Genomic DNA, 6,515 nt, shown 5'->3' with positions numbered 1-6,515 from the left:
CGGAATGCATGCTTGATATTTAGATCATAATAAAATAATATTTATCAAATTTTTACATGCATGATATGTTATCGAATGTGACAATGATATCAGGTATATATCCTTGACCAGTATGTGTTGTATGTAAAATACTTCTAAATAAATAATATAATCAGATGTGCATCTTCTAATAAATATTATAATTATCGATGAATTTAGAAAAAAATTTAGTGCTAATTTGATACTAGCATGGTATTTCATAATGATTCTATCAAACTTTCAAGAATGGCTCTATTTCTTCTATGACAAAAAAAATCTAAGAGTGTAATTCACTGATATTTCTTAATATTATTTGAAAAAAGAATATGCTAATAGTATAGATGTTAATACAAAAGTCACGTGGCAATTGTGTTATGGATCGAGGGGACCTATCTAAATCTCTATTGCGCTGGAGAGAAAAAGACGAGGGAAAACTCACCGTTCTTTAGGACAAAAGACAAAATACGAGGCTCTGTTGATCCGTTGCGGTAGGTAGTGTTAGGGTTTTTGTGTAAAACAAATGAGATGTACATATTTTTATAGTATTATATTCTACTGTAGATGGCCAAGGGAGCCTTACTTTAAAAAAGAAAAACTGTTAGATAAAGCAAACCGAACTTTACCAGTACCTTAAATAAAGGTAAAATGCGTGCGATCAGCGGTGTACCTTGGTGACCAAAAGCGGGCAATAATTTTTGTGGTTGGAAATATTGGCAGGTCAGATACGGCACCGCTCTCATGCTCAACGAAAAAACAGGGTTCATATAGGTGCGGCGATCAGATCGAATTGAATACGGTTTGGATTAAAAATTTATCAAATTTAATTTATTTATTAAATATATTTAAATATATATATTTAAATATTTATTAAATAGATAATCAGTCTAGTTTACGTAATTTATTTATTAAATGATCAAACTAATTTTACTGTTTAAATATTTTAATCTATACAGTATTATTATTTTAATTTCTAATTATTGGACTCCTAATTACAGATCATAATAGGTTAGTAAAAATCTAAATAGTTATATACATTTAATCTCATTTTTATCTTCTGATCATTGGGTTCTTTATCAAAGATTCTGATCGTTGGACTTCTTATAAAGTTTTTAATAGATCAATAAAAGTCTAAACGATCATAAATGATCATATTGGATGGCTATAAAAAAATCGTCTTAAGATCTGATTTTAAACATTTCAGCTAATTCTTTTTCTTTTTTTCTTCTGATTTTTTTTTTTAATATTTTATTTTTGTGATTACTTTTCTAGATACTGAAAAGATCTCTATCAACCTCTTCCATGGTCATGCTCATAAGTGGAAGATTCTGGTCGTATCTTGGGATGATTTTTTCGGATATCTTTTCATGAAGAATGGGAATACACTTTAGAACAGTGTCCAACACACTTTCGGATTTGAACATTCTTATTTCTTATTATTCTATAAATTATTTATGATTTTTCTATAACAAAATTTTGTTAGTTTTGTTTAATTTTTTAAATCACATCAAAAAATTTTTAAGTATTGTCCCATCAATCTAAGACATATTCCAAATTATGATTAAGAAGGTAACATGATGCTAGATATTCATTGCCTAAAATTTTCAACATGCTTGATGTAGCTTTGCTCATGCACTTGGATGTCTGGATGGTGATACCAGGATTGTGTGCGCCCGTTGGATGTCTGCTCTCATGAGGTCCACATAATTGAGAATATAAACATATTTCAACATTCCCATATCGCCCAAGCATATAATTTACATTAAAGCATTTAACACAGGATTTTCATATCATTTGATAGGGTCTTAATGTGCTGAATTGGTTATTTTGCTGTATCCTGTCTCATATTTTCGGGGATGCATGATATGTTAAAATGAGAATGCACGACGTTGTTCCTGGTTGATCAGCCTAGCTGAGAAGACAGAGATGTTAATTGACATGTAAAGTCCACGATGCGAGATGTACCATTTACTTTTTCACATTCATTCTTACATTGAGAAATTTTTTATGCAAGCAGTGTAAAAAATCCGACATGGAGCATATTACTTTATATGATTGATCCACATAGTCATTGCTTTCCAACATGCATTTAATGTCCATAGTTTCATTTTTTTGCTTAAAAAATTTACATGACGAAAATATTCCTATTCTTTAGAAAAAATTATGACATCCTATGATATATTATGACTTTCTAGATATAAGATGTTATAATATGATTTAGAAAATTATGATATTCTGTGATATATTATGGTATTCTGTATTAAATTATAACTTCTTGTATTCAGAATATTATAATATGGCTTAGGATGTCATAATATAGTCTAGAATGTTATAATATAGAAGGAGTATTTTTGTCCAATTACTTTTCAAAGCGTATTTAATGTTTGCAGTTCTGATGTTTCGTTCGAAAATTTTGAATGATGAAAATATCCTTACTTTTTGAAAAAAATTATGACATCGTATGTCATATTATGACATTCTGCATCAAAATTATGATTTTCTGCACGTAAAATGTCATAATATGAACATAAGATGTCATAATTTTTTTTTAAAAAAATAGGGGTATTTGCATCATTCAAAATTTTCAAACAAAAAAGTAAAACTGTAGCCATTAAATGCACGTTGGAAAGTAGTAGCTACGTGAACTAATCATATAAAGTGGTACACTTCACGTCAGATTTTCTCCACCGCCCACGGTGGTGCGGTGCATAAAGAATTTCGCTTCTTGCATTTGGAACTTTTCTTGCACAGGCCTTATCTTTCCACATGGTGCTCGTTGTTGAAACACGGGAAAAGTTTTGAATTATTCATATTGTCATGAATTCTTGGATGAGTGGTTACTTAAATTTTTACTCATGTAATGCATGAGCTGCATCCATTTAATTGCTGACGACTTTCATATTCCATTGTGATATTTTGATGACTAATTTTAGAAACACTTCGTGCATTAACGTTTTGATTAGTCTGTTCTTAGCAGTTTAGCATCATGGTAGGCCGATGCCCCACAGAGGACCGTAGTTAGTTTCACCCTTCAAATCCTTAACAACTTTGTGATTCCAGTGCTCACTTTTTCGGTAATGATTTTTTATTTTTCCAAGATGAATGAAGAAAAAAAAACTTTTTGTGTTTCCATATATAACACAGCCTTTTGTGTCATGATGTATTTCCATACATTTCTACTTTGAGTGGTAAAGATTTCTCATGCCGTCTGGTGGTTGGTATCATTTAATCTAATTTCATTCTATACTTATTTCGGTTTTCAGTTGTATTAGCTTGTGATTTTGATCTTGTGAGTTGTTTATTGTTTTTTGTGGTCGCCATTAGAACGCATCCACATTATCCCATTATTTGGCATGTTGATTGAATTTTTCTGTCTTGACTCGCGTTCTCCTCCCTTGCTTGTCTTGTTAGATCCGTCTACGTATTTCTATTTTGTCTTTTGCATCTAACCTTCTATGCTTTAAAAACCCCTCAATCAAAATGTGAATGACCTTACTTGAATAGGAACTGTTCTGTAGGCTCCTATTTCTTTTAGTCTTTTGTGCTTGGCATTCCAAGTATCAGGAATGAACCATGCTTAATGTTTGGTTCCCTATTTCTTGCTAAAACTATGCTCTGATATGCTCAATTTGGTCAATCCTTTCTCTTATAGATTGTTCACATTGCCTTCTTAAATAAAAATCATCTAATTTGACTTATTGAAAGTAGTAAAGCCTAATCATGCTTTATGTTAGATCCTAGGTTAGATGCTTTGTTATACACGGAGCTTATTGTTTGCATGCGTCATTAGTTTGTGTAGTTACTTGTTTATCTTTTTTAAACTTTATATTGCACTATGTATATATATGCTGCCATTTTTTATTCTATGCATTTAATGCATCGATTTCCTCGGTCCTCTCCGGCCATTTCTGATAACTTGTATATTTTATGCGGTAACAGCCAGCAATTGCCATTTCTCCTATCATATTTTTTGTTTATAGTTTAATATTCCTAAAGTTGACTAGGTCTTTTTTATTAATCTATCTTATAAAAGATTTGAACAAGACTAAGAGTTTGAAATCATCAAGGGAGATAGAGTTTAGCCTACAAAAAGGATCTTCCAGCAGTCAGAGCCCAACCTTTACGATGGAAGATCTCTTGAAGAAGATTCAATATGGTAATAACAAGCTGATTGGTTGATCTGGTAGTATATGTGGTTTATCTGATATAGGAGTCATAGACTCCATCTCATCTCTACGGTGATTAGTGCTGCTATGTAGTAGTTAGTAAGAATTTATCTCTGAATGAGATCTGAGAGGTATTTCTCATGATGTGATACTACACATATCCATAAAAAAGCTCACCTATATAAGAGTATCTGTATATGATTGTAGGTATAAGATATGGACTATCTCTAGTAACTCATGAAAAATTAAGATACATGTGTCAGCTACTAATGTACAGACTTACGATGGAGAATTCTATACTATGTGTGTGGTAGTTGAAGTTTGGGTTAAAATATATAATTCAAAATCTGGTTCATTTCGTTTCCTTCAGATAGAAACTATTCATACTAAATGAGGTTAAGTCTTATAAAGACACCTTGCCCATTGCAGAGTATAAGCATCCTAAAATTTATTATTATTTTTTAATTTTATAATTTTTTAAAAATTTTGAATTTGGTGGGGGATTGTTGGAGAGAATCTAAAAAGAAAAATTCAAAATTTTTTTAAGATTTTTCTCCATGTATTTTAATATTATCTTTTAAATTTATCATTTAAATATTTTAATTTTTTCATTACCATAATTTTAATTTTTGACTGTTGGGCTCCTAATTACAGGTCTTAATAGATTAGTAAAAGTTCAAATGGTCATGCGTATTTAATTTTATTTTTATTTTCTGACTGTTAGGCTCCTTATTAAAGGTTCTAATCATTAGACTCTTTATAAAAGTCTTGATGGATCAATAAAAGTCCAAACGGTTATAGACGGTCATATTGAATGGCTATAAAAAGACCATCTTTATACCTGATTTTAGACATCCCATCTAATCTTTTTCCTCTTTTCCTTCTGACTTTTTCTCTTCAAATATCTTATCTTTATAATTATTTTTTTGAATATTGAAAGGATCTCCATCAATCTCTTCAACGATCGTGCTCGTAGGTAGAGGATCTCAATGTATCTTAGGACGGTTTTCTCAGATTTTTCTGCTCGAGAGATGGGAATACGTCTTAGGATAGTGCCCAACATGCTTCAGGATTTGATCATTTTTATTTCTTGATGCTGTGTAAGTTATTTATGATTTTTCTACAACAAAGTTTTGATAGTTTTGTTTATTTTTTAAAATCACATTATAAATTCTTTAAGCATTGTTCCAATAGGTTTTTTCTTTTTTGTGGTCTTAAATAGGGAAGTCCAATCTTACCATATCTATTCATAATACATTCAGAAATATTCTCAAGGTTCCTGCATTAAGCTGTCCAAAATTATATGCTAAAGGCCTTCAAACCTTCTCAAGATGGTCTTTTTATATCACATCTTTTCTTTGCAGACGACTATCTTTTGATTGCTCGTGCTACGGTTAAGGATATTATTTGTCTTCTTACAATCATTGAAGCATATTGTTTCATATCAAGGCAAGCAATCAGTATGAGAAAATCTACTATTAAATTTAGTCCATCAAATCCACATCTAGTTAAATCTCAAATCAAGGGCCTATTCAGAATCTCTGAAAATGGAGGTACCTAGACTCATCTTGGTGCCCCCTTATTTACTAATCAGCTGGCTCCTTTTGATTTCCAATTTTTGCTCGAGAAGGTATTGAATGGAGTTGGTAGTTGGAAGTGGAGGGCTCTCTCATTAGCGGGGAGAGCAACTCTCATTCAATCTGTGCTATTATCAATGCATGTTTATTGTTTAGCACCAACTCCGGTGCCTATTGTAGCCTTTTGAAGCTTGAGGGGATCAAAACTTTCTTACGAGGATATTCATCTGACCAGCAAAAACTTCACCTACCTTCTTGGGAGAGGGTTTGCTCACCTAGAAACCAAGACGGACTAGCTGTAGTTGATCTTCTCACTAGGCAAAGGCCTTTCATTGTAAAAATGGCTGCCTAGGTTTTGTTTAACTCCAATTCCTCATGGGTCCAATTTGTTAGAGCCAAATACCATTTTGAGGGCAATTGGGATATTTATCATAAGCAAAAAGAAAGTGTTCTCTCATTTTGAAGAGAATTTGTGATTTTGGGCCTCTTGTTCAATCTTATTTTTTCTGTTGCGAGAAGTCTGACTTGAACGTTGGAGGGTCTCCGTCGAAGCCACATCTGATGAAAATTTCTTCTTGCAGATCTGACCGCAGTCGATCCACCGGACTTCTTCATGCTCTAGCACCTTTGGCCCGAGACAAATTTCATCCACTACACTTTTTATGGAATGTTGGGTCAGAACTCAAATTAATAGTATCCATGACCCTTGGTTCTCCAACATCTCTCTTTCCAAGTTGCTGGCGCTCTCGCACATCAA

The sequence above is a fragment of the Elaeis guineensis genome, chromosome 14, assembly GCF_000442705.2.
Source record: "Elaeis guineensis isolate ETL-2024a chromosome 14, EG11, whole genome shotgun sequence".
Taxonomy (NCBI): domain Eukaryota; kingdom Viridiplantae; phylum Streptophyta; class Magnoliopsida; order Arecales; family Arecaceae; genus Elaeis; species Elaeis guineensis.
The sequence above is the reverse complement of the archived record's forward strand: the minus strand, read 5'-3'. Positions refer to the sequence as shown.